General features: G+C 42.3%; 1 long non-coding RNA gene across 2 annotated transcripts in view; it reads left to right on the top strand.

The window, feature by feature from the left end:
- Positions 1–4,659: 4,659 nt before the first annotated feature.
- Positions 4,660–27,643, top strand: part of LOC121924735 — a 50,197-nt gene continuing 27,213 nt past the window's right edge. For both annotated transcript variants that reach the window (XR_006102704.1, XR_006102703.1), the window contains exons 1-3: positions 4,660–4,744; positions 17,535–17,688; positions 18,706–18,823. This is a non-coding gene — a long non-coding RNA (uncharacterized LOC121924735). The remainder of the gene's footprint in view (positions 4,745–17,534; positions 17,689–18,705; positions 18,824–27,643) is intronic.

Genomic DNA, 27,643 nt, shown 5'->3' with positions numbered 1-27,643 from the left:
CTCTCTATTCTGAAGGTTTTATTGTGCGATATCCATATTCATTTATCCTGCTTTAAGGCTGTGTGGTATGGAGGTGGGGGAAGATGAGAGCCAGGGAGAAAGGATCAGAAATGCAGGAATGTATGTGCGGAGTGGGGGAGAGAAAGACTGCAGAAGCAGCAGTTTAAACGAGGAGAATGAAGATGGAGCAGGAAAAGATGATAACATGAGTGGGAAGCAACTGACCCAGAATAAAAATGGTGGGGGGAGGACAATAAAGGAGTAGTACAAATATTAACAGAGGGGCTGAGGAAAAGATAAGAGTATACTTTTATATTTGATACTTTAGTCTTCAAAACTTGTGGAAGACAGTCCAGCAGGGTAAAAAGCTCCAGAAAGAGGAAGTACACAAAAGAGTCTGTTTATTACCTGAGCCTTCCTATGGATCAAGGCAAAGAACAACAACAAGAAGAGGTGGGAAGTGAGGCATCAATGCCAGCAGTGGCCTTATATACTTGTATGTGTGTGCTAGATCATTTCCATCCACAGCTTTGCCCTGATGTCACTGTTGAGAAGTTCAAGATCTATGAGGCACCAGTTCTCATGTCTATAAAGAAATGTATCAGGAAGTTCCTGAAACATCGTGTGAGGTTAATTAAGCTCTTTCAAATATGCTGTTAGCAAGCCTTTCCAAACCTCTAGATGTTCTGGATTATAATTTATTTATTCAGTTTATATCCCACTTTTTTCCTGGCGTGGGACCCAAAGTAGTTTATGGTATAGATTGTACAGCCAAAAACCTAATATGAAAAAAAGTTTTTAAATCAACTCCCATCAGCTCCAGCCAGAAGACCAATAATCAGAGAGGACAGGAGTTGTCATCCAAAACATCCGCTGGGCACTATGTGAGGGAAGGCTACCTAGATTGTCAGTTAGTTCAGTGAAGGTTCTGACCAAATTTAAAAGAAAGCCATTTTAGACATTTAGGACTTTTGGATTTAGTACCTTAGGACTATCTTGACTTTATGGTTCAAGAAGTGATGTGATATACAGTACACTTATGGAGGGGAAGTGTAGATGGATAGCTATAGCAACAACAAACTTTATTACAGCCATTTGGCCAGCACAATTACAAAATTTCAATTTAAAATATAACTTAATTTTATACCACAGGTTCATGTACATGCAGATTGGAGAGTATAAACAAATGATAGTTTATAAAAAGTAAGAATAGGACGGTATTATTAGGTAAACACACAATAATGAGTAGGTTGTTATTACTTTGTAAATAATTCCATTATATTGTGTTATAGAGTATTATATTTAAGACATATTAGTTCAAAACTACAGTCATATCTTTTGTTTAATTAGTTCAAAACTATGGTCATATCTTTTGTTTTGGATAGCTATAGTATTGCTTGTTGCCCTTGGAAAAACTTGAGAGATGGACTTTCTATAGGGCTGGGGCTGGGGCAACACTGCACAAACTATTTGTAAATGTTCAAAATCAAAAATATCACTCTGAGAGAAAACAAAATCTAAACGGCCAAGGTCACAAATACCTAGCCGAACTTGGATGAGTTCTTAGGCAGTGTCCCTTTGACTATGAGAGAATGGCAAGAAAGCTGGTTAGGCATTAACCAAAGTTCCTAGCTGAGATAAAAACTGCTGCTGTAGATTAACTATGGCCTTGGCCAGTCTGGATGAGGTTGTGTACAAGGCATGGACAATGCTTGCCAATACTTGTCATTTTTTAAACCTGAAACTGTAAGAAAGAGAAATGTAGTGTCGTAAGCATTAAAAAAAAACGAGCTCAAGATGGATTTTTTGGTTTTTAAAAGGCCACAAAATCTAATTCTGATGTCTTCTACTGACCAGACTACCTGTGAGAAGAGAGTGAAATTCAGAGCATGTTAATTAGTATGTTTTCCAATTCTTCAGTAAATGTATGTGAAAACAGTTGAACTTGATTTTTCTCAGATGGAAAGGATGCAGTAATAGCACTAAGTATATGTATAGTTTTGTATATTTGTAGCCATTAAAAATATGTCTTTAGCCTTTCTGGCCAAGAAGATATGTTTGGAACTGTGTGGGCAACACCTGGTAAAGCATCAGCAGTCAGAGGATTTCTAGTGGTAATTATAGAGAGGATACTCTAATTTTCCTTAGTATTATCAGCACAATCAAATTAAAAGTGGAACTGCTTAATACAAAAAGAAAATAAATAATGCAAAATGAGAAATTATGTGAGATAATGTGAAGAATTCATAGAATTCAACTTTCCTTGGAGCAGTATCTGTATTGCCTGTACCCAGTTTAGTTTACAACTCAACACATCTTGAGGGGCACAGGATGTGTTATGGCATTGTGCACTGAGATCTCTCTCTTTCTCCAAAGGTTTCACAAAAAGAGATCCTCCACTCATACAACAGGGCTATCTTTACTGCCCTACTTTTCCTTAACTCACTTCATATTCACACTCCTTTACGGTTTGTACCTGGAGGGATTCCCAATAGGTTATTCCCATTATCATGTTTGTCACTTTATCTGTTTCAACACAATATATGCTTAAGGTAAGGGTGGGAAAAGCATGGCCAGCAGGTCATATTCAGGGCCCAAATGCCACACATGGTCCTTGAAGCCCCTGGGTGATTTTCTACCTAAAAATTGCCCAAACTGCATTTGCCTTCCCCACAGAACCCTCCAACCCCTTTTCAGCCAGTTTTAACAAAAAATGACAACTGCCTACACTACACAATTCAATTCGGCAGGTGAAGACAGTTCCTTGTATTCTTTAATGTATGTTCAGGACCACATGAAAAAGACAAATGAAAGATGAACTGCAGTTTGAGGAATCATGCTTTCTTTTGCTTTCAACTGGATCAAAAGCCAGTTTCAATCATGGATATAATCCTGTACTGACTTAAAGAATTAAACACAGCTTTCTTTGTCATTCCAGCTCATAACCATTGGCATGAATACTATCCTATTGTCCATATTTATTGGATAACTGTGTTCCAGATTTTCACTGGAGACAAGAACTTCACAACCCGGATGACTTGGCCGGTCTTCACAACGCATTGAACACTGGTCATCATGTGGCTCCAAGCATCCACAGTCTGAAGAGCTAGGGAAAAGTCAGTAGTATCTTTTTATAATTTTCAGGAATTCTGTCCCCAAATACCTAGATTACTCTGTAGAAAACACCAGAATGTTTTATAAGAATTCAAGAGAGTGACCCCTATTTTTTAAAACTGGGGGGGGGGGGTTAAGCTTGGTAAGAGAGAGCAGACTATGGCTAAAATTAAATGGTAGTACACATCTCCTCTGAATGCAGTGCCCCATCCCCAAGCTGGAGTACATGGGAAAAAGACACCGAGTGTAAACAAGTAAAGGAGTTAATGTGAAGACTAGCAAGGGGGACAATAGTACATGAGAACTACTTCATACGGTGTTGGACTGCCCTTTGATCTGACCATAGGTGGGAACAAGAACCCAACTGGACCACTGACACAAGCTGTTTCCCTATCCCCTCCACCTCTATGGCTTCCCTGTCTTTCCCCCTACTCACTTTCCTGTGGTAATTGCTTTTCTTTGTTGTTGTTTTCCTTCACTATCCTTCATGCCCTCTTTTTTCATCCCCGTACCCCCGCATATATCCCTCGTTCACTTCTTCTCCTTTGTTCTTCCTCCTCTCTTCTCTAAGCTTCCCTCTCCACGCCTACTCTCTTGCTCCTTTTCCCTTCTCTTTGCTGCTCCCTGTGATGTCAAGCAGTTCCTTCTCCACTCTGACACAGAAGCCTGTACCACTTCCAAGGCTCCTGCTGTCAGCTGGGGAATAGATAAAGATAAATGATATTATGTTAAATTCCACTTAATGACAAATTTTTAATTTTCTGAACATGGTCATTTTCTGGCTAGTGAATCAAGTGTAGGGAGCTAATTACATGAAGATCTGAACAAAAATAACTCCTAATTTTCAAGGATAATGGAAGAGAAATGTTGGAGATTAATGGCACTATTTATCTTTTTTAAATTTCTATCTTTCTCTGTGATAGCAGTGCTCCCCAAGGAAAATATTCATAAAATGAAATTGAAGTCGTAACTTAATAGGTTATTAAAATTTTTGAGTGCATATCACTTTCCTTCCGCCGCACTGTAAATTTAAATTGAAGTTTGCAGCTCCCCGAGTCACCAGTGGAGGTTTTTTTTTATGATGGCACAATAGAGGGAAACATGCATCTTTGTCAAGAGGTATTTGCTATTCTAATTTTATGGCAGGCCGGATTATCAGAAAGGAATGTCAGAGTACGGGGAAGCTGACAACACCACAGCCTTAAGCCATGTGTTTCCATTAGCGCCCAAAGCCGTCCAGGGGTTTCTCTGGACCGTTATTTTCCATTTCAGTCTTTTATCTTGATTTAAAGTGAGGGCGCTGAAAATTCAGCTCCTGTCATTTTTCTCTCTGTCTCCCAACACACATCCTGTTACTTCTCCCCCCCCCCCTTTTTTTTTTTCTCCTTCTCTCTTCCTCTGGTCACTGATTTCTTTTTCTGATGTTTTTCACCTCTCTTTACCAAGTGGACCTTGGTCAGTGCAGAGAAAGTTTGGGGAGGGGGTGTGTGCAGAAAAGTCCTGAGTAATAAAATAGATGTGATTGCATTGCCTATTAGAACCTATTAGAGCCAAGAGGCTGGAGCTAGTGCGGAGGATCTTTCAGAGAGGATACCAATGCAGGTATCAGAAGGTGCAAATGTACAGAAAGGTGAAGTATCTCATTCTCACTTCATGACCTTCTGTTTCAGCTGGGGCACAACTCCAGCTGTGGTAGTACCCCAGTTTTCTTCTAATTAGAGACAGCCACTGGTGGATCCAAATATGCTGTGATTATGAATTTTGGGTTTTGCTATGGCCCCAGTAGCAGCAGTGGTAGAGATTTCTGGGGTCAAGGCTCTGGGCTACATCTGTGACCTCCTCAGTTGCTGCTGTGGACAAATTTTGAGAAACAGTTTCTGTACTTTCTATACTTTGATTTAGATTGCCTGCAGACATGTCAAGGAACTGGTAGATCTATTGAACATGGAAGCTCGTGTGGAGTTAGAGTTGTCCAGACACTGCAGGAAGTTTAATGCATACTAATTTTTGTTGCAAAGCTGGAGCAGAGGTTTGAATGGGAACACAGTACTGGCCCATCCAGAATTGGTACTGATCACTCACTGATCATCTTAGATGATTATCTCCCCACTGAGATGATTCAGGCCTTCCCCAATTTAACATCATATACAACAGGATCGGGCGTACTGTGAACCAACAGGTGAATAGCACCCAGAAAGGCTATGGGTACAGACACTGTGTTGAAGGCCTGAACAGTTGCCAGGAGGTTCCTGAGCTTGGGACACAGACAAGGACAATGTGAGAAAGAGGCTTCCCCTACCAAGTGGATTCTTCAGAGAAGCCAGGACCTTTGCCACTAAGAGACTTGTCTTCCCTGTTCATCTGGGATTCAGAGGTTCCTGGATGACAATGGATTATCCAGATCCATTCTAGTCTGGCTTCAAGCAGAGATAGTTTTGGTTATATTAGATGGTGACTTTCACCAGGAACTGGATAGGAAAATTGTGTCCCTGTTGGGTTTTGCTGGACTTTTCCGCAGCTTTCAGTGCTATCAGCTCAGTGACTTTCAATAACAAATATCCTTTTAATCCACCTCACTGGGATGGCACCATTTTTCCGGTGGATCCATTATCTTCTGGGGGGCCAGCTCAGAAAATAGTGATGGTGGTTTCCTCTTCAACAGCAGTTTGGGTGTGCTCCTGGATTCAGCTCTAGCCCTGAAGCACAAAATTTCTCTGATGGCCAGGAGTATATTTGCATGGTTGACCTTTCCCTTGAATGTCTGGAAATGTCTGTTTTGACCATGTGGTGATATATGCCTGAGGGGCTGTACAAACAGCCTCGAAGGGGCGGCATGCAGCTGATCCTTTTCTGGCTGGATCGGGGCTGCAGCAACCTCACACCACAGCCATGATCCAGCCTCTGGAGGGAGGAAAAAGGAGACCCAAAAAGTGGTTCTTTTTTGTGCCTTCCAAAGGGTACCATACTGTATGGCATTCCTTCAGCGCCGCATTATCTGGATGCAGTGCCAAAGTTGTGCCATGATGCCGCGCACCATCTGGAATGGTATGAAGCAGCATGACGACCTGGGGGTGGAGTCAGGGCCTCCAGTGTAAGGACACTACACTCTGACTCTGCCCACAGGCGTTAGTTAAATCCCCTTAGGATGACTGCAAAACGTGCTCAGAAATTTCATTTGGCTGAGAGGTGCAGCCATATTGTTAATTGGGGCTGGCTACCATTCTCACATACAACCTCGTTGTTATAACAGTTCCACTAGCTGCAAGTTTGTTTCTGAACATAATTCAAAGTCCTGCTTGTGACTAGAAAAGTTCAGATGAAGAATATATGAAAGAACTAACATCCTTAGACAGCTTTAAAAAGGCTATTAAGATGGATCTCTTCTGGCAGGCCTTTCCAGAATAGAGAACCCGGCCTCAGGAAACTCCTATGAATAAATAGATACTGCCGCTCCCATTGATTATTGTTATATTGATTATTGTTATGTTGTTTGACCTTTGGGTCAGTTTTAACTTGTATGGTTTTAATTCTCTATTAGATTTAATACCTTTTTAAGGGGGGAGGGTACTAGGAATTTGATATGTTTTGTATATTTAACTTGTTAGCTGCCCCGATTCTTCTCAGAGGGGTGGAATACAAATAAATTTTATTATTATTATTATTATCATTATTATCATCTTGACTTCCTATATCAGCCTGTCCAGGTGCTAAGATCCTGGGGTAGGGCGACCCCTCTTTCATTGTAACCAACTCCAAGGCTTCTTTGTTGGGAACATTGGAGGAGGTGCTTTTAAACTTCCTATCTAGGGAGGCTAGGATGGTTACCTCCTTGCTGTGCAGTGTGCAATTCTTTTCTTGCATGCTTTTAGAAGTTGACTGCAAGGACTTAACAATGTGTAGTTTGCTGTTTTTAATCTTTTATTTTTTTAAATTGAATTGTTTCATTTTTTTAATTCTATGATTTTTTAAATTGTATTTTAACACGTATTATATATTACTTAAATTTTTGCAAGGGCTTTTAACTGTGTTTTTTTTAAATTTTTAAAGCTGCCTTGAGTGCAATTATTAGGAAATTAACTATCGTCCTCATTCTCAGCCTTTTTTTAGGGTTCAAAAGTAGCCATCACTGACTGCCCTTGTTCTCCATCCAGTAACCTGGGCCTGGATAGGACCTGCAGCCTTGTACTTTAATTCTAGTGGCTGTTCCCATCAAATCAAATACCACTTGTAGTGCAGGACCTATTTCCTCTCAACCCTTGGTTGGTTCCTTTCTCTGAGAAGTTCCAGTGGTTTTATTTTATCAGTATCTGTAATGCTTCTGAAATGCCATAAAACTAGTCAAGTACTACAGTATTATATGCAGAGCTGCAAAACTCCAAATTATAAATACTGATCAGTTCCCTTTAAAAGATAGCTCATGCTATATGATGGGTATTTGGATAAGGGCTTCAAGCCAGCATGGACTGAAATTAGTTTTCACCTAGATTCTAGATTCAATAAATAAATAAATGGGTTTAGTTTCAGTCTTGTGTTAGTAGAATGCTAGAACATCAGGATATTTAATTCGTAAAAGAATATATTTTTGGCTAATAATGGGCTTTTCAAGAAAGGGTAAATGCATCAGGATATTGCTAAAGGTTACAGGATTTGTTGCTGTAGTTGTTGGGTTGGTTGGTTTGTTTTAAATATCCAAATGATGTTTGTGTCATTCTAGGCTATTTTATGGTAATTCCTGGCATCAGCTGAGAAATTTTATTCCCACTTTAAGTGAGTTTTTTTTTCATATCCAAGAGATATTGGAACAATAAGAATATACCTCTTTCTTCCATGGAGATTATTGCATGTGCTTTATCCTTTCTTTCCCCTGATGGGATACATGCAGGTTTAACTCTCAAGGCCCATATGCAGCCCGTATGTAATCCCATCCTTGAAAAGTCATGGGATAAGACCAGGTTGCATATTGACTGCATATGCCTAGCCACGAGAGAATGAGGTAAGAACTATTTTTGACAGTTAAACATGGGTATCCCATTGGGGAAAAGATGAGATAAGGCATGTGCAATAATCTTCCATGTCATGGCTCTAATATGTAAAACAGCCAGTAATTTTTTTAAAAAATAATTAATGTACATTCAGTACCAACATAACACTACTGGACTCTGTGTCATGCTTAGATCTTCTCTTTCCTTTTTTCAGATATGTGCAATTCTCTTGTGTGTGTGGCATAGCCTCTATTTATCAGCCAAGTCACTACTTACCTATGCCATCTGCTCAACTGAATTTTCATTCACAAGACTCTCACTCCAGTCTATGCAGCACAGTGATATGCATTTGATCATGAAGCCTGCCCTCTCTCAGATGTTTCCAGAGGTGCTTTTCTGGCATTGTGTATACAATATCATAGAATCCTAGAAACCTAGAATTGAAAGGAACCACACGGACCATCCATTGTTGTTGTTGTTGTTGTTGTTGTTGTTGTTGTTTTCTAGGGAGTCACAGTGAATAACTGCAAATTTAAAACAATTTAAAAACAATAAAATTTAAAAAAACAATACAAAATAATTAAAAAGTATCAATGGAGAGTTTAAAAATCAATTAAATAAGCTACACATTAAAAATATTAAAATGTATAAAATTATATACAAACCTTGACTTGACTTGTACAACCATCATCAGTTTAAAAAGCCTGATGGCACAAAATGCCACTGAAAGGAGAGCAGGGATAGGATCATCCTGGTCTCTCAAGGGAGGGAGTTCCAAAGCCTGGGAGCAGTTACCAAGAAGGCCTTCTACCTTGTTCCCACTAAATGAGCCTGAGAAGATGATGGGACAAAGAGAGGGGCCTTCTCAGACAATCTCAGCACTTTAGTGGGAGTATGGTCCTTTAAGTAACTTGGTCCCAAGCTGTATAGGACTCTAGGGTCAAAACCATTACAACTGCCAGGCATTGGTTTAGCATAGGAACAGCTTCCTTGGAATTAGGTGGAAAGGAGTGACAGAACTGGGTATCATCAGTGTACAGCTGACACCTTATTCCAAAATTCTAGACAACCACTCACAGCAGTTTCACATAGATGTTAAAAGGCTCAGGGTGCTATATTATAGTGCTATGTTTGTGCAGTGTGAATGGATATTTGATGGCAAGATATGGGATCTAGATCCCTTGCACCTATTCCTTGCTGCTCTTAATTCTCATTTGCAAGTATGCTCAGTAGAATGTCAGGCCTGCTATTCTTTCTTGGCAAAGTCTATGTTTATGATTCCTTAGAATCATAAAGCTCGAAGAGACCACATCCCAACCCCCTGCCATTCAGCAATACACAATCAAAGCACCCACGACAGATGACCATCCAGCCTCTGTTTAAAGACCTCCAAAGAAAGAGACTCCACCACTCTCCAAGGAAGTGGGTTCCACTGTCGAACAGCTTTTATTGTCAGGAAGTTCTTCCTAATGTAGGGGTGGAATCTTTTCCTGTAGTTTGAATCAGTGGCATGCCTACCTTCAGTGTCACCTGGTGCGGGGGGACAGGGCTTCCAAAATGGAAGGGCCGAGGGTTCTGCAAGGAGGGGCGGGGAGAATGGGCTCAGTCTTGCTGAGTGCGCGTGCTCCTGCCTACTAACCTCCTTGTTGCATCTTGGTTTTCCTCAGAGGAAAGCCAGGCCACAGCAAGGAGGATCAGAGGGGCATGCGAATGCTCAGCAAGGATGAGCCTGGCCTTTCCACACCTCCTTGCAGAAGCCCGACCCCTTCTGCTTGCTGCAGCAAGGAGGTGTGGGGGGCATGGGTGCTCTTGGCGTGGCTCCTTGCCATGGCCCGTTTCTCGTCTGAGGAAAACTGGGTCATGGCAAGGAAGGGTGGAGCAGAAGTGGCTACCGGGTACCACCCCCTTCTGGGGTGTCACCCGGTCCCAGTGTGGTCTGTACCTCCTGCACACACACACACCTTCCAATGATGCTACTGGTTTGAAACTGTTGCTCCAGGTCCTATTCTCTGGAGCTGCAGAAAACAGACTTAGTCCATTCTCAGTATGACATACTGTACTTCCAAATATTTAACATGGCTATTATATCATCTCTTAACATTCTCTTCTCCAGGCTAATATACCCAGCTCCCTTAGTCACCCCTCATAAGGCAAGCTTTCCAGACCTTTCGCCATTTTGGCCACCCTCCTCTGGACACACTCCAGTTTGTCAACGTCCTTTTTGAAGTGTGGTGCCCAGAACTGGACATAGTATTCTAGGTGAGGTCCCATCAAAGCAGAATAGAGTGGTACTATTACTTCCCTCGATCTAGACACTATACCTCCATTGATGCAGCCTCGAATTGCATTGTCATTTTCAGGTGCTGCATCACACTGTTGACTCATTTTCAACTTGTGGTCTACTAGGACTCCTAGTCATTGTCTGAATCTGTGCTTTGGCCTTGTGGCTGGCTGCTTCCCTTTTCCTTCCATGGGGCTAGGATGGAGGTTGAGATGAACTTTGCCTCCCCCCTCTCTCTTTGTCCCAATGGATTCTCCTGTATCTCATGCTGGCTACTTCCCTTTCTCCTTCTGCTGGCTGCATCCCCTTTGCTTCCATGGTTCTAGGATGGGGGATGGAGGAAGGAGGAGAAGGGTTGAGGAACAACCAAAGGTGTGTGTGTGTATAATAGGAAACAGCTACTGGGAAGCACCGGTAGTGGTGGGTGACAGTAAATAAAAAGAACAACAATGGCACCATAGATAACACATGTTAATACAGTGCACCCACGTCACACGTGGACGCACTTTCAGTGCACTATACGCAGCTTTCAGCATACTCTGAAATCTGCACAGGAGCACGCAGGGTGCAAGGGGCGGAGCAACCCAATTAGATTAATGGGGCGTGCACCCATGGCGTGTGCTTCCGCGCTGCCACGCCGCCACTACATGCACAAGCCCCATTACTTTCAATGGGGCTCGAGCATACATGCTTTTTTTAATGCAGGGGTGTCTGGAAAGGATCCCCCGTGTAAAAAAAGGGCGCACTGTACTCCACATAGGGACGTGAAGGTGGCCCTCTTTGCGTAACTCCCTCACCTAGTAAACCCTATGATGAGACATTCCAAGTGAGACACAGGCAAGATCAGAGCACTAACAGAGAGTTAGGAAAAAATAAAGATGGTGAGACAAGTAGTAGGCACACTCAGAAGAGCAAATGCCATCAGAAGCAACACTACACATAAGATAGGGACTTGGAATTGAGAAGCATGAACCAAGGGAAGCTAGACATAGTAAAAATGGAAATGAAACACATGAACATAGCAGTACTGGGGAGGGGGGGGTGAGTGAATTAAAATGGGCATAAATGGGCCACTTTGAATCTGATAACCACATAATGTTCTACTTAGGGAATGAAAAGACACAAAGGAATGGGTGGCTTTCATACAAAGAAAAGATATGGCAAAAGCAGTCATAGGATACAATGCAAAATCAGACCGAGTCATTTCAGTAAGACTACATGGGAAACCAATGAATATCACCATAATTCAAGTATGTGCACTAACCACAGATGCAGAGCAAGAAGAAATCGATAGATTCTATGAAGGAATACAGGAGGAAACTGACAACAGACCAGCACAGGATGTCAAGTTGATTACTGGAGATTTGAATGCCAAAGTCAGAAGCAAAGAGGATTCTAAAACAGTAGGCAGATTCAGATTATAAGAAATGGAGCAGGTGAGTATTTCCATCAGGGCTAGTCTGAAGAAAGAGGCTCCTCCTTCCATAACTGTCATTCTTCGGCCTATGAGGGAGAGAATAGGCTGGCCCAGCTCCATCAGGACTAGCCTGAAGAAGACGAGCCCTCCCTCAGTCCACCTGCCTTTGTCCAGGCCTCAGAGGGAGAGAAGAATGCCGGACCTGATCCCCTTCCCCCCTCACCATTCCCTTCTCCTTTTGTGTCGTGTCTTTTTAGATTGTAAGCCTGAAGGCAGGGAACCGTCTATTATCCCCTCTGTTGTAAGCCGCCCGGATTCCCAGTGATTGGGCGGCATATAAATAAATCCTATTTATTATTATTATTATTATTATTATTCAACTTGACTCATGTTCAACTTGTAGTCTACTTGGACTCCTACATCCCTTTCACACGTAGTCTCTTTAAGCCAGGTTTCCCACATCCCATATCTGTACATTTTGTTTTTCTGCCCTAAGTGCAGTACCTTACATTTCTCCGTGTTGATTTTCATTTTGTCAGCTTTGGCCCAGCTTTCCAGTTTATTCAGGTCATTTTGAATTTTGATCCTATCCTCTAGGGTGTTAGCTACTCCTCCTAATTTGGTGTCATCTGCAAATTTGATAAGTATGCTCCTAATTCTGTCATCCAAGTCATTGATAAAGATGTTATAGCTCGATGCTTCTCCAGTACCTGCTGCTCTTTATCATCAATGCAATAGGCATAGGATAGGGTCTAAGGTAGTGCAATAGTGAGTGGGGAGGGGGAGCTGTAGAAGGAGGAAGCCAACCGCCACCATGACCTATGCTTATATCTGTCAATAGCAGCATAGCAATATATAGCATAGCAACTTGCTCTCCATTCTTAGGGACACTTGTTTCATTCAGATATATAATATTCCTTGGATAGGGAAAGATAAAAATATTTGTTAAACCCAGACTTGCCTTGTTCTCTGTCGTAAACCAGAAAACTACTGCTAAAGCAGTCTGTGCCATTCTGTCAATTTTGTAGCTGCATTTACTATAAGTATATGGTCACAGCTTTTGTTATGTGTCTTCTGCATCCTTAAGTTTGCAAAAGATATGCTCTCTGGATTTCACGTTCCATCTTCTGGCAGGAGGAAGGTAGAGAGAGACATCTGATTTCTGACTCAAAGGAGTTGCTTTTTACTGTGGATTTTCTGTGACTACATAGAATACAATCCACCTGCGTATTATGTTAACTAAGGCAAGCATTTATTTATTTCAATATTATAGCTCACATTTTTGTTCCACTATTGAGCCTCTGGGGTGGCTGACAGCCTAAATAAAACAATCAATAGAACAGCCAGTCATAAAAAACCACTATAAAATAAGTAAAGTGAGTAGCAATCATGGCAGCCAGATACAAAGCAAGAGTACATAACTTGAAAGCATATCTAAACAAAAGTTTTTTGTTGACCATGAAGATGTTTTATTGATAGGACTAGTGAGGCTGTAGGTGGCTGTAGTTGGGTACACTTATGAAAAAGGTCTGGTCTCCTGTGCCCTCAAGCCACACTTCTTATAGTACAGGGATCTCTTCTATTGGACTGAGGTATGTGGATAGTTTCACATGTGTGGATGAAGTCACTGGGCATCACAGTTCTAAACTGTATAGGATTCTAAGATTAAATCCTTCATGTGGAACTGAAATAAATAGCAAGCTCATGAAGGTATCATTTTCATAAATGGAGGTTACTGTCATTCACTTAGCTACATTCTGTTTTAACAAATGTTTCTCAACACTTTGGTGGACATATTTAATGCATACTGGAGTGCATTAAAACAAATATAACAAAAAACCATGTCTTTATGTGTCTACTGATAGTAAACATTATGACTTTAAAGAGACAGATGTGCTTTCAGAGAACCTACGTATATTACTCTGACCTAAAAAAACGGCACCTGGTTGGGCCATTTCTCTCTAACGTCCACTGCATTCAGGCAAAGACTGGCAGGACAATCTTCCATCTCCTCTGGGAGGTTGAATTAAGCCTGACTAGGAAGCCTGGACTGATACAACACACAACCCTGTCCTCCTGAAAAGAAATACCATATTTTAAAAATATTTATGTCTCACCTTTATTCCAGTTTAAGGACACAGGGCAGCTAACAGCATATTTAAAAGCAATACAGATCAAAAACTATATAAAGTGTCAATAAAAGTACAAGTATATGAGTTATTTTAAAAAATTAAACAATTTATACAGTTAAAACATTAAACATTAAAAACATTAAAATGCATTAAAATGGTATATGCAAACCTTAAAAACAGCACCATACAACATTAAAACCTCACCCTAGTCAGTTTCCAAGAGCCTGACAGAATGAAAATTTGTTGAATTGCTGAATGAAGGAGAGCAAGAAGGAGGCCATCCTGGCTGCCCTAGGGAGGGAGTTTCAAAGTTTGGGAGTAGCTATCATGAAAGTCCTCTCCCTTATTCCCACTAAAGCTGCTTGAGAAGGTGGTGAGACAGAGAAAGATCCTCTCCAGAAGATATGAGAGCTCTAATGGCTTCATATAGGAAGATACAATCCTTCAGATAACCTAGACCCAAGCTGTATAGGGCTTAATAGGACATAACCAGCACTTTGAACTGGGCCCAGAAATGGACTGGCAGCCAATGGAGCTGTTCCAACAAGGGAGTTGTGCGTTCCTTGTAGTCAGCTCCAGTTAACAATCTGGTTGCACTTTTGAAATTTCTGAGTGCTTTTCAAAGGAAGCCCCTCGTAGAGTGCATTTTTATAATCCAACCGGGATGTAACTGAGGTATGTGTTACCACAGCCAGATCTGACTTCTCCAGAAACTGGCACAGTTGGTACACTATCTTTAACTGTGGAAATGCACTCCTGGTCACTGCTGAATCCTGAGCCACCAGGATCAGGGTTAAATCCAGGGATACCCCAAAACTGTTGATAGCAAGAAAAAGGAATCTGAGAACTCTGTGTGTGTGATCTGACAACTGTTATTCTGTTACTTAGAGTGCCCTGGCTATGTTATAATGGTGCTCACTACAGGAAAAAGAGGAAGGTAGTTCTCGTGAGTATGTGCAAAACTGCAGTTAATTAGGAATTGCCAACCTGGCACTCAAGGACCAATTAAATAGTGGCACTGTGTTAGCTGGGAGCTTTAAATATGTGGCTGCAAAGGTTTGAATGGGTACTTGCTTTGCAAATGATCACCAGACATCCCTTTCTGTGCATAACTGAATAAAAACTTGGTGTACTTTTGTGTGCTTCATTGGCTAAAGGTGTACCGGGCAATGGATCCTCCCTTTTTGGGGATATCTCTGTGAATCTGCATTTTCAGGGGGAATGTAATCCCATCTAGCACAGGCTGAATTCCTTGTTCCCAGATCTGTCTTTTAATTGACCAGTAGCACCTCTGTCTTGTTTAAACTAAGCTTCAATTTGTTCACCCTCACCCAGTCCACTTTTCCCCCTAACCAGTAATATAAAGGTCCCAGTAGGAGTCTCAGAAAAGGCAGATGACAGATAAGGGATATGCTCCTAATTCTATGCTTTACATAAAGATGAAATGACAAAACAAAACAAAATGTTGGATTTATCTATACCAGATGTTATCAAGGGTAGCAACAGGTTACAATGTCTGTGTAAGCAGTCTGGGCCCTATTTCTGCAGATGACTTCTTACATTATATAGTGTATCTTGGAAATAAAGGATCTGCCAACAATAGCATTACATTTTGGTGCTGTCTCTTCATTGTTGCATTCAATTCTCCACCATAAAGACAGGTATCAAATTGGATCAGTAGGTAGACTCATCTCTGGACAATGAGAGAAAAAAACAGACAATCAGAAGGGGCCAAACTATATGGATATAGTTGATATAAATAGATATAAATAGAATCTCCAGTGTCTGAGAATCTTGGTCTGGTGCTCTAGAATAGGGCCACCAAAATGAATAAATTCTGGGACTACCTTTGTCTTGCATAGTATCCTCCCTAAAGAGGAGAAAGACACTCAAAGGACCAAGGTGACCACTACACCAGAAGTGAATTTATTGCCTTGACTCCCTACTCCTAGAATCTGCAGAAGAAAAGAGGCATTGTTATGGTCTTTTTCTGTTATAATGATGAGGCTGACAAGATAGTCAGAGAAAGACAGCATTTCTGCTTGAAGTCTATTCAGTAGTCTTCTCAGCATGGTGACCCTCGCTGATTCATGTGGGTTTCAGTAGACTCTATTTAGAGCAAAGTAGCACATGTTCAAAATTAAATCTGTAAGCAAGACATTGGAAGGCTAATTTCGCAGCTCTGATTTCCAATTACTTGATTTGGTAGGAAGTCTTTTGAGGGTTTACTGATATTCATGTTTTCCATAAGGCCAAAGAAGCTGTTGCAAGGTCATTAGGGGAATTTTCTCAGGTTCCATAGCATATGCAGAGAGTCACTGTGATATAGCGGATTAGGTTGGACTAGGACTCTGGGAGACTCTAGGAGTTTCAAATCCCCACTTGCCCATGGAAATCAACTGATTAGACCTTAGGCAAGTCGTGTTCTCTCAACCTTAAAGAAGGCAAAAATACTTCCTCTGAACAAATCTTGCCAAGAAAACCCTGCGAAAACCCTTAGGAAATGATGTGAAGGCAAACAATAACAACAGTAATTTATGCATAGAAACCTGGTATTGTAGTAATATTCAGGTTACTTAATTACCTGACAGTCAAGTCTTAATTTCAGACAGAATTTTGAATGTCTGCTGATGTGAAAAGATTCTCCAGTTAATCACAGTGTCCAAGATGAAGCTCAGGGTGCATCTACACTATAGAAATAATGCAGTTTGACACTACTTTAAATGCCATGGCTCCATCCTACAGAATCCTGGGATTTGGAATTTTGTGAGGCACCAAGCAGAGAAGGCTGAAGATGCTGTAAAACTATAAATCCCAGGATCCCATAGGATGGAGCTACAGCACTTAAAGTGGCGTCAAACTGCACTATTTCTACAGCGTAGATGCACCCTGAGCTTCATGTTGGACACTGTGATTAAATGGAAAATCTTTGCAGTCTAAGAACCAAAGGAAAGGAGCTCTTCTAGTGAGGTACTTGAACACTGGTGAGAATGTCATCTGATGAGGAAATAATTTAAATATGGGCACCTATGAACTCTAAAATATGGAGATGAGTGATCAGAAATGTTATTAATTTTGGTTGTATGGAAATATGAAAACCAGTGAAAGGACTCTGTATCGACATCAACAGTTTTCATAGGAAAAAACCCCTCAGAAAATATTGATGTTTGTGTACATTTGGGACATGTAAAATAAGCTTTGTCAAGACCTTAGAGACAATGAAATTTAGGTACAAAGCACAAAATAGTCAAGAATTTCCCTCCAGTCCCTTTTTTTCTTGCATACCATAAAGAGAACAGGGAACAGACCAGACAATATTTCTACTTGCAAAACAGACTCAGTAGCCTGAACAGAAAGCAAAAAGGTTAATGGCATGTTCAGCTATGGTATTTTGCTAGGGAACCTTAGCATGGGGAGAAGGCAAATACAGCTGGCTATGATAAAGTCCTGGTTATGGCAGTTTGGATTTGGAAAATATGGAGTTTCTGAATGTAAAGATACTACAACAGAGAGCAGCAAAATGAACAGAAATTATGTTCTTTGATTTAGCTGTCTCCCGAGAGCAGTACCTGAAATCTTCTTCTTTTCCTTGGTTTTTGTCAGAGCAGGAGAAAAAGGCAACTTGGTCTCATATCCCAAAGTGGTGCTTAAGTTGTCTTTGGACTGGTGAGCTGCATACCTGAGTGTTCTGCAAACTGTGCTCCTACAATCCTCACAGAGACCATGAGCAATTCAAATCCACCATGAAACACTGTAGTCTAGGTAACTTTGCTGGTCATGTCTTTAAATGACTGATTTTAAAAAAAATGTTTTTTGAAAATGTAAAAATTATATTGCTTTAAAGTCTATATGTTTTAATATACCAGTTTAATTAATTTTTAAAAATTATTTCCAGCTTTAAAATTATGTTTGCTGTTGTCACTGTGTGCTTCCAATTTTTTTTTTTTTTTTTTTTTTACTAAAATGACCCTATCATAGGGATTTCTTGACAAGATTTATTCAGAGGCAGTTTGCTATTGCCATCCTTGGAGGGTGAGAAAGTGTGCCTTGGCCAAAGTCACTCAGTGAGTTTTTATGCACGAGTGGAAATTGGAACCCTGCTTTCCCAGAGTCATAGTCCAACACTCAAACCACTACACCACACTGGCTGTCATGTACATTAATTCATGTTATGGGCTGCTTATTTGGGAGAAAGATAGAATGGATAGATAGATGATAGAAAGGCAGATAGATAAATAGATAGACAGATAAATGGAACTTCCAGCATAAGGAACTGTCAGAGCTGGGGAAAATATGATCCATGAGGCCCCAAGCCCCACAACACAATTACTCAATTTTTGCATATATATTTTTTTGTAACCGAATGGCCCACATGGCCCCAGAAAGGATATGTGGACCAATTCTGTCACATTTTCCTTAATTCTTGGGCCCTATTAGGTCAAAGAGTGGCCTTCATTTCAACAGGAAATGACTGTAGGCAGCATTCGTAGCATTTAGGTCTAAAATTATTTTTACCATTTTGAGGGATGAGCTGAGCCAGCATGGGGGCCCTTCAAGCCCCTCTAACCTGCAACAGTTGCCCACTCCTGGTGTAATGAATGACGCTCATGCCAAAAAAATTAAAATTTAAAAAATGGCACAGAGACTTCTGACGTAGAGGAATGGAAGAGTCATGAAATCCTATTAGCGTATTATCTCTTATGCTATCAGAATAATTTCATATAAAGCAATAACTATGGTGTAATTACTGTAAAGTACAGTAATATCTTCCTCTTCCAGGGATGAAGGCCAGAGAAATGCAGAGAAAAATGAAATGAAGAGGCAGATATGTTCAGAATGGAAATAAGCTCTCTGTTTGAAGGAACAGATGCTGAGTCCAGCAGGACTATTCCATTAGGTAAGTAGTATACCATTTAATCTATTGGAACAGAGCAGTGCCAGAAGATTTCTGAGACATCCAGGAACTTGTCTTCTCATGAGGCTCTAGTACTGAGAAAGTATGAGTTTCTCATGCTTTCAGTGCCTGTTTTCGGACCTAGAATAACAGGGAGGAAGCCAGATTAGAAGAATATGCATCAGAGGTTCTTAGAGATGGGGAGTGCACTCACTCTCTGAAACCACTGTAGTGGTAATTTCTTCCTGCCACCAACAAACAAGTTTCTGCTGTGCTGTGGATGAAGTGGGAATACTCATGCCATTAGTATTTGTGCTTAATTTTGCTCCATAACTTACAAGAAGAGTAGGAGCTAGATGAAAGCTGAGAGCAAGAACTAGGGGATACCTCCTACTCCTTTGTTAACATTTACTTTGTTTCTGTCCTTCTTTACCAACCCAATGGCCATATTCTTGTCACATTCAGAATTCAGCTTAGAATCTCCATCTTAAATTCTTCTCTGTTTGAATTTAGGGAAGGGACGTTCTAGGCAAGTTTCATCCAGGGACCAACTGTGCCAACTGTTATTCAGATGCACACAGATGTGAAGACAAAAGTCAGCCCATCTCACACACACATTCAAAGTACAGTGCCTTGAGAGAATATTCCTTTAGTCTTGGAAACCACACCACAGAAGAATCAAGATGTACTCTATTCTTTTCTGGAAGAGATTACAATGACAACCAAAGCGGTTTCTGTACCAAGACCCAGCCTACCGTAACATTCCTAATGGGCTCACCTAAGGTAACGTCTGACCAAAGCAGAATAAAATGATACAGTCAGTCCTTCTTATACACGGATTTTTTATACACGGATTCAAGCATACACGGTTTGAAAATGTTCCAAAAAAGTATAAATTTACCTTGATGTTCCATTTTTTATTAGGGACACCATTTTGCTATGTCATTATATTTAATGGGACTTGAGCATACACGGATTTTGTTATACACGGGGGATCTTGGAACCAACCCCAGCGTATAACATGGGTCCACTGTACTATTGTTTCCCTTGATCTAGCCACTATACTCCTATTGATTCTGCCTAGGATCACATCGGTTTTTCTAGCTGCTGCATCACACTGCTGATTCATGTTCATCTTGTGGTCCACTGAGACTCAAGAGAGCCTTATCACATGAGAAAAGAAATCTGAGAGAGAACAGGAGAGTAGCGGCTTTCTTTGTGCTTCTCCACATGCCATCGTAGCACTTCTTTTCACTTCCTGAGAGACAGTCATTAAAAGAGTACCTTTTGTCAAACAATTTTTTCCAGTGTAACAAAAGGCACACTTTTACTACCACCCCCCTTGGGAAGAGAGTGGAAGAGCTTTGTTTTGGTATTCATTTCTCATGTGATAAAGTTTCATATGTACTACTGTCAAGCCAGGTGTCACCCATCCTGTATCTATGAATTTTATTGCTCCAATGTACTACTCTACATTTCTATCTGTTGAAATTCATTTTGTTAGTTTTGGCCCAGATTTCAAATCTGTTAAAGTCATTTTGGATTCTGATCCTGTCTTCTGGTGTATTGGCTAATTTGGCGTCATCTGCAAATTTGATAGGAATACCCTCTATTATATTATCTAAGTCATTGATAAAGATGTTGAATGGTACTGAACCCTGGACAGAACCCTGTGGCACCCCACTAATCACTTCTCTGCAGGATGAAAAGGAGCCAATGGTGGGCACCCTTTGGGTTCAGTCAGTCAATCAGTTACAAATCTACCTAACAATCACATCATGTAGCCCACATTTTACTAGCTTTTTTGCAATGATAGCATGGGAGACATTTTCAAAGGCCTTACTAAAATCAAAATAGGCTACATCCATAACATTCCTGTTATCTACAATCTTGTAACACACACACACACACACACACACACCTATAAGAGATAAGATTAGTCTGATATGACCTGTTTTTGAGAAACCCATGTTGACTTTTAGTGATCATGGCATTGCTTTAGTGCTGATAGACTGTCTGGTTAATGATCTGCTCAAGAATCTTTTCTGGTATTGATGTCAGATTGATGGCTGACTGGGCAGTAATTATGTGGGTTCTCTTTTTGAAGATGAGGGCAATATTTGCCTTCCTCCAGGTTTCTGGGGCCTCTCCTGTTCTCCAGGAATTCTCCAAGATTATTGCCAGTGATTCTGAGATTACTTCTGCCTGTACTTTTAATACCCTTGGAGGACGTTCATCTGGCCCTGGAGACTTGAATTCATTTAGAGGAGCCAGGTATTCCTGGACTACCTCTTTACTTATCTTATGCTGCATTCCCCCTACTGTCTCATCTCCTCCTTTCCCCCCAGGTTGAGCACTGTTCTCCTTTTTGGAGATACCAAGGCAAAGAAGGTGTTGAGTAGTTCTGCTTTTCCCCTGTCACCTGTTAGCATTTTGCCATCTTCTCCACACAGTGATCTTACCATTTCCTTGTTCGCCCTTTTGCTACAGATGTAAGGATATATTTATTGTTTTTAACCTTTCTAGCAAGTCTGAGCTCATTTTTCATTTTAGCTTTTCTGATTTTCTTCCTACAAATGTGACCACTTTTTGGAATTCTTCTTTGGCAATTTCCTCCTTTGTCCATTTCTTATACATGTCCCTTTTAAACCTTAGCTCAGTTCTTTTGACATCCATCTTGGTTTCTTTAGACACCTTCCATTTTTCCTCATCATTTGAACTGTTTGAAATTGTGCCTTTAAAATTTCAATTTTTAGAAATTCTCATCCATCATGAACTCTCCTTTTTTATTCCTGACCACAGAATGACATCCAGTATTTCCCTCACCTAAGATCACCTTTCTTAAAGTCTTTGAATATATGTCTTACTACGCTTGATTTCCCTTTTCCGTTGTATAACAAATTTCAGGAGAACATGGTCACTCCCATTTAAGGATCCTGCCGCTTTCATCCCATTGACCAGGACATCACTTTTGGTTAGGGTAACTTCTAAAATAGCTGATCTCCTTGTTCCTGCTTCTAGCTTCTGGACAATGGCAAGTGAGGAATTCATTGGACCTTACATTTTTGGCAGCGTTTGAATATCACAAACATGTCACATGAAAGTCGATTTAAATGAAAAATGATGCTGTTCTTAATTATTTTTCTCTCTTATTCTCTGTAACACACATATCAGTGGTCTATGCCAAATAGGTGAATGAGAATAAATGCAGCATTGATCCAGGAATGTGTTAACTCACCTGGAATGTGAATAACCTCAAGGGAATTAATTAGTGTGCATTGAAATAGTGTAGATTAGTTGTTTAGTGTGGACCGGAGTGCAAGTGGCACCCTGTGTCATGCCCAGCCTGGAAGATGGCTTGGAGGACTCAGAGGATGAGCTAGAGCCTCTGGGATCTGAACCTATAATGGAGGAGCCAGAGCCCCAGGGGCTTGAACCTGTAATGGAGGAGCCAGAGGCTGGCCCTAGTTCTGCTGGAGCAGAGTCTATGGCCCCTCCAGAGGTTCAGCAGTCAAGTTTGCCTGGTGCCGAGGCTGTGGACATGGAGGAGGATCTGGGCAGTGTGCCTACCTTCAATGAGCGTCGAGCAGAAAGAGAGGGCCTTCGAAGATCTCGGAGGCTTTATCAGAAGGGTCTTCGTAATCAGGCACAGCTGAAGGCCAGCTCCTTGCCTTCTTAAGCACCTGGAGCATGTGTGGTTCTTTGCCAGTGGATATCTGACTCTTTTAGGGGAAAGACTCTGTCTCTGGCTCCTTGGCTTCTTGTCTTGACTACCTGGAAACCTTGACCTTGGACTGCTTCATCGATCTGCCTATCTGTTACCCTGAAACTCGGACCGTCTGACAATTCTTTTGGTAATCCCTTTTGGTAAAGCTACTGCAACTCTCTAGGACTGTGTAGCTTACACTGACTTTGCTGTACTGGGAGGGGGTTGTTTGTTTGAGAACTAGCTGCCTTATCAGCTGCTTTCCCGGACACCCTGGCGCTTGTCTGGGGCTGTGCGCACGTGCTCCAGCGAATGCCCTTTCCTCTCCTCCTGGCCCTGGCTCCTTTTTGCAAAGCCAGGAGGAGCACAAATGCCGCCCCTAAACTTTTTGCGCCCTAGGCAACAGCCTATTTAGCTTATATGGGAGAGCCGGCCCTGAGTACAGGCGTTTAACCATTGCGCCACCAGGGCTCCTCCTGCCAGGTCAGGACTATGCCAGGATCTGAAATCTTAGCCTGCCAATTGGAGATGACCCCTTCTGCTTTCACAGGAGGTGGGTCTGGCTAAGCATCTGCTGCAGTTGCAGAGAATATGACATTCAAATAGAACCCCCCTATCAAGTCCAACCAATGAGGAAAATATATACACACATACTTTTCAAGGCAATACACTTGTCCTTCCAAATAACTACTATTTCCCCCCTTCTGCCATCACTTCCTTTAATCTGTATCAAGACTTCTACCCAGACCCTCCGAGTGGGCGGACCATTAAATGGTCCACCCTCGAGCTGATAACCCACAGTTCCAGGAAGCCCGAGAGGCTTATGGTTGAGACGGCGATTCTGTTGTGCCCTGACCGTATCTGGGATACCGGTCTCTCCAAGGCTATACACAGTATCGCTCCCAAGTGCCCTCTCAGCCTGCTTCCAAACGTAAGCCCTGTATACGAAGATCTCCGGGCAGAAGCGGGTGCTGCCGGCTAGAGCACCCCTGGCGGAAACACCACCGCTTATCCGACAGACTGCTACTCTCCTAACACCTTTTGGAGTACTATGAGAGGCGATTCGTGCAGCTAAGAACTGTTCTATGCTGCACGTTCGCGTCCTGGAGTCGCTCCGGCAGAGTTGTTCAGGGTAGTGAGGGAGCTAACTCAGCTCCCTCCTGCCCTGAACCAGTCCTTGACCTTCTAAGCCTGCTTGCACCAATTTAACAACTTCTTCACGAGAAATCTCTCGATAGTAGCAAGGTCTTGAGGCACCTTAGAGCGAACCTAGAGTAGAGGCATCCAGGGCATCCGTGAACTTGGTTGTCTGGATCATTTCAGTCTGTCAGTACCAGTTGACAAGATTCCTTGAATGTTAGGAAGACAACATCCGCCCTCGATCCCTTCCCTCATCTACGGCACAGGGGGCCCGTAACCTTTCACCATATTCCACCTCATTTGGGCATTTCCAACAATTTAATTTCATACCCTTATTAAAAACCCTCCCTCGCCCCCTTTTTCATACAATTTCCAATTTCCTATTGCCATTTCTGGGAAGGTGATCGACTTACATCCAACTCAATCGTCTAGTAACCAATATCCAGCCATTTCAAACCGGCTTCGGGCAGTTTACGGTGAGACTCTATGTCCCTTGTCGAAATCTCCGTCTGGGCATGGAGAGGAAGCTTCCCTGTAGTGCTCTTGACATCTCAGCTCGATACCATAGAACCATGGTATCCTTCTGCGCCTGGGCAGCGTAATCGGGGCACTCGCTCCAGTGTTGTCCGTTCCTACCTCTCCGGGAGGTCCCAGATGGTGCGCTGGGAGACGTGTGCTCCGACGAGAGGCCCCTTAAAACGGTGGGTTCCCTCAAGAGCCATTCTGTCCGCCCCATGCTTTTTACATTTTACATGAAACCGCTGGAGAGATCATCAACATGGGGCGCGGTGTACAGTACGCTGATGACACCAAATAGTCTTCTCTATGTCTCCCGACTGATGCAGTGACCGGGATTGGCGTCTCTCCTCTCGTGCCTGTCTGAGTCGGTAGGGCTGGATGAGGGACAACAGACTCACCTATCCAGAGAAGCGGAAGTACTGGTGATAGTTCCCCTCCCCGGTCCGGGGTTGGCAGTGGTTCCACCTGTCCTGAACGGAATCACGCTTTCCGTGAAGGACTCTGTACGCACTTGGGGTCTCCTGGACTCGCGCTCCACCTTACATCTCAGTGGTGCGACAGTCGACACCTGTTATCAGCTTCGCTGATACGCCAGCTGCGTCCCACCTTGACCGGGGAACTTGAAACTGTTGTACACGCCCTGTAACCTCTCGTTTGGATTTCTGCAATGGCGCTCTACATGGGGCAACCCTTGTACCATACCCGGAAGCTGCAACTTGTGCAGAATATGGCAGCCCGTCTGGTCACTGGCACTGCCAGGGCCAGTCAATACTCCAGTCCTTAAAGACTTACATTGGCTGCCTATTCGCTTCCGGCGCAATACAAGGGTTGTTTTACCTTAAAGCCCTAAATGCTTGGGCCCAGGGTACCTGGAGGACCGCCTCTCTCCGAAAATCCCCCCCGCGCACTTCGATCCTCAGGGCGCTTTGTTAAGAGTTCCAGAGGTAATTAACTCCACCCTAGGGGGCTTTCTCATCTCAGCCCCCAACCTTGAACGCGCTGCCCTTTGAGCTCCGCTCAGCCACCTCTCCTCCTCAATTCAGGAAGGGGTTAAAAACCACTTCTTCGAACAAGCTTACCCAGACCATAATCTTCCCCCCCCCATGTCATGTCGCATTTTTTTTGCCAAGCTGTTATCTCTATTTTTTATTGAACTGTTTTTTAACTGTTTTTATGTACTTTTTATTGCTGTATAATTGTATTTTTATCTCTTGTTGTTCACCACGCCCTGATTTCTTAGAGGGCGGTATATAAATAAAATTTTTATTATTATTATATTACCAAATGCAGGATAGTGCCTAATGGCAACTTTACCCAGATAGTGCCAGTGATGGAGTTCTACTGTAGTAGTCAGGTTCCCTAGGTACTTCCGTTTTCCTTTCTCAAAGGTGGAATCTAGGAATAAGATGTAGCATGAGGAGTGGGCTTCTTGCACCGGGTACCTGTCCCACAATTGGCAGATCATATATTATTCCTTACGGTAGTGGAAAGCTGTTGGTTCCTGCCTTCAAGCTGCCTTTAGGCCTAGCTAAGCTGGAGAATCATTTGACTCCCCCAGCCCAGCTCTCATTAGAAGAATTAAAAGACACTCAATTTTGGCTATATCCCTCTGTAGGCTTTAACCCACCTGTACTAACCCATCATATAGCCTCTGTTTTAGTAGCTTGGCTGATGTATCCTCAATTAATTTGGGAGGAATTGCCATCGCTCTTTTTCCAGACTCGCCCTCTGACATCTTTTCATTGACTGTAACCCCAACCCATTTGCCTATTTTGCATTTTCTTTCTTTACACTTCCCCCTCCTTTCTCGGTTTTTTCTTCGATTTCCACATAGAACCAATGTATATGTTACCATTGTGTTTTTTACTTTCAACTCACTCCTGTCTATAAAAATATTCCTTAATCTCTTACCTGGTTTTACAAGCAGCACTCCCCCCGCTTTCTGTCCTTCCTTCTTTCCTGATCTCACGCTTCATTCATTTCTACCCAGTCAGTTTCTTCCTTTTCCCACATTAATTCTTCCCTTTTTCCATTATAAACTGCTCCTCTTCTCCTTCTTTTTTTAAATCTCAGACAGGCCCAAATAAGCTCTTCTTCCCCAGGTTCCCCCCTTGGCTCTGTCTTGATTATTGATGATAAAAGCAGACATCACATCAGTAATTCTCATGAGTTTTTGCAATGAAGCGGGGCCTTCATGGCCCCTCCCGAGTCCCACAAATTACTTTTGCAATTCAACGCCTTGTATATCACGCGCTTCGTCCCTGCTGGCCTCCAGTGCCCCCCCCCACTCTGGAGAGAGTACTTACTTGTTTTCATTTCCCTTATCTTTATTTTTTTTAATGTCACTCTCTTGGAGCCATAATGTTCCTCTACTTTTTTCTCTCCCATTTTCTGTTAATTCTGCACCATCTGCCTTAGCATCTGTTAAAAATAAAATTTCCCTACAATGAGAAGCCGTCACGCTTGCTTCCCAGCCCAAGAATTTCTTACCACAGTTTTCAAAACTCCCTCTCGGGGAACTTCAGCCCAGCTCCATTCCCCATGCCACAGCATGGAGGTCTCCCCGTCAGGATAGGAAGGAGGTCTCCCGTCAGGATAGGATACAGGAGGTCTCCCGTCAGATAGGATACAGGAGGCCCCCCGTCAGGATAGGATACAGGAGGCCTCCCCAGGATAGGAACAGGAGGCCTCCCGTCAGGATGGAACGGAGGCCCCCGTCAGGATAGGAACAGGAGGCCTCCCGTCAGATAGGATCAAGGCCTCCCGTCAGGAGATACAGGAGGTCTCCCAACAGGATAGGACACTCATGAGCTTTGATTTTAGAGAATGGAGGCATGGAGAACATTTCAAACTGTGCTCATGGACACCCAATAGGATCAGGCTCTGTTTACAACTACTGGTTAAAATGGACAGGTATACAGGGAGAGACAACACAAACCACCAGACAACTGTTTATTCAGATTCATGGCCTGCTCTGAAATCCAAATGCCCCACCTATAGATAAGTCAGAATCCCAAGTTGTACCAATTGCTTCACAAATTGCAACATAAATGTGCAGGAGTAACCGTGTTGGCTATTTAACAAATAAAACAAAAATTAATCAGTGATACTTTATTGGCCAACTGAAATGCACAATATACTTGATGCAAGCTTTCGAAGCTCCAGGGCAAGTGTTACAAACCAAACAGGAAGAGAGAAAAAACCCATTGGAGATGTTGTCAATGCATGCATGTTGTTTCAACCCTTATAAAGATGTTATGAAGAGGCTGCTCCTCTTCTGGCCATGTGGCAACAGGAGAATTTCAAATTTCAGGAAATTTAAAGTCCCTTAGTATCTCAACAGCGACCCTCTTTGCAATCCAAATCTTTGTTCCAGGAAGTCACAGGCCTCTTTGTAGCAGAAACAATGATTCCTCAGAAGTGCTGCATGTTGTGGCATCAGGACATTTTGGTGGTGT

This window comes from Sceloporus undulatus, chromosome 3 (genome assembly GCF_019175285.1).
Source record: "Sceloporus undulatus isolate JIND9_A2432 ecotype Alabama chromosome 3, SceUnd_v1.1, whole genome shotgun sequence".
Lineage (NCBI taxonomy): Eukaryota > Metazoa > Chordata > Lepidosauria > Squamata > Phrynosomatidae > Sceloporus > Sceloporus undulatus.
This window is presented reverse-complemented; position numbering and strand designations above follow the sequence as displayed.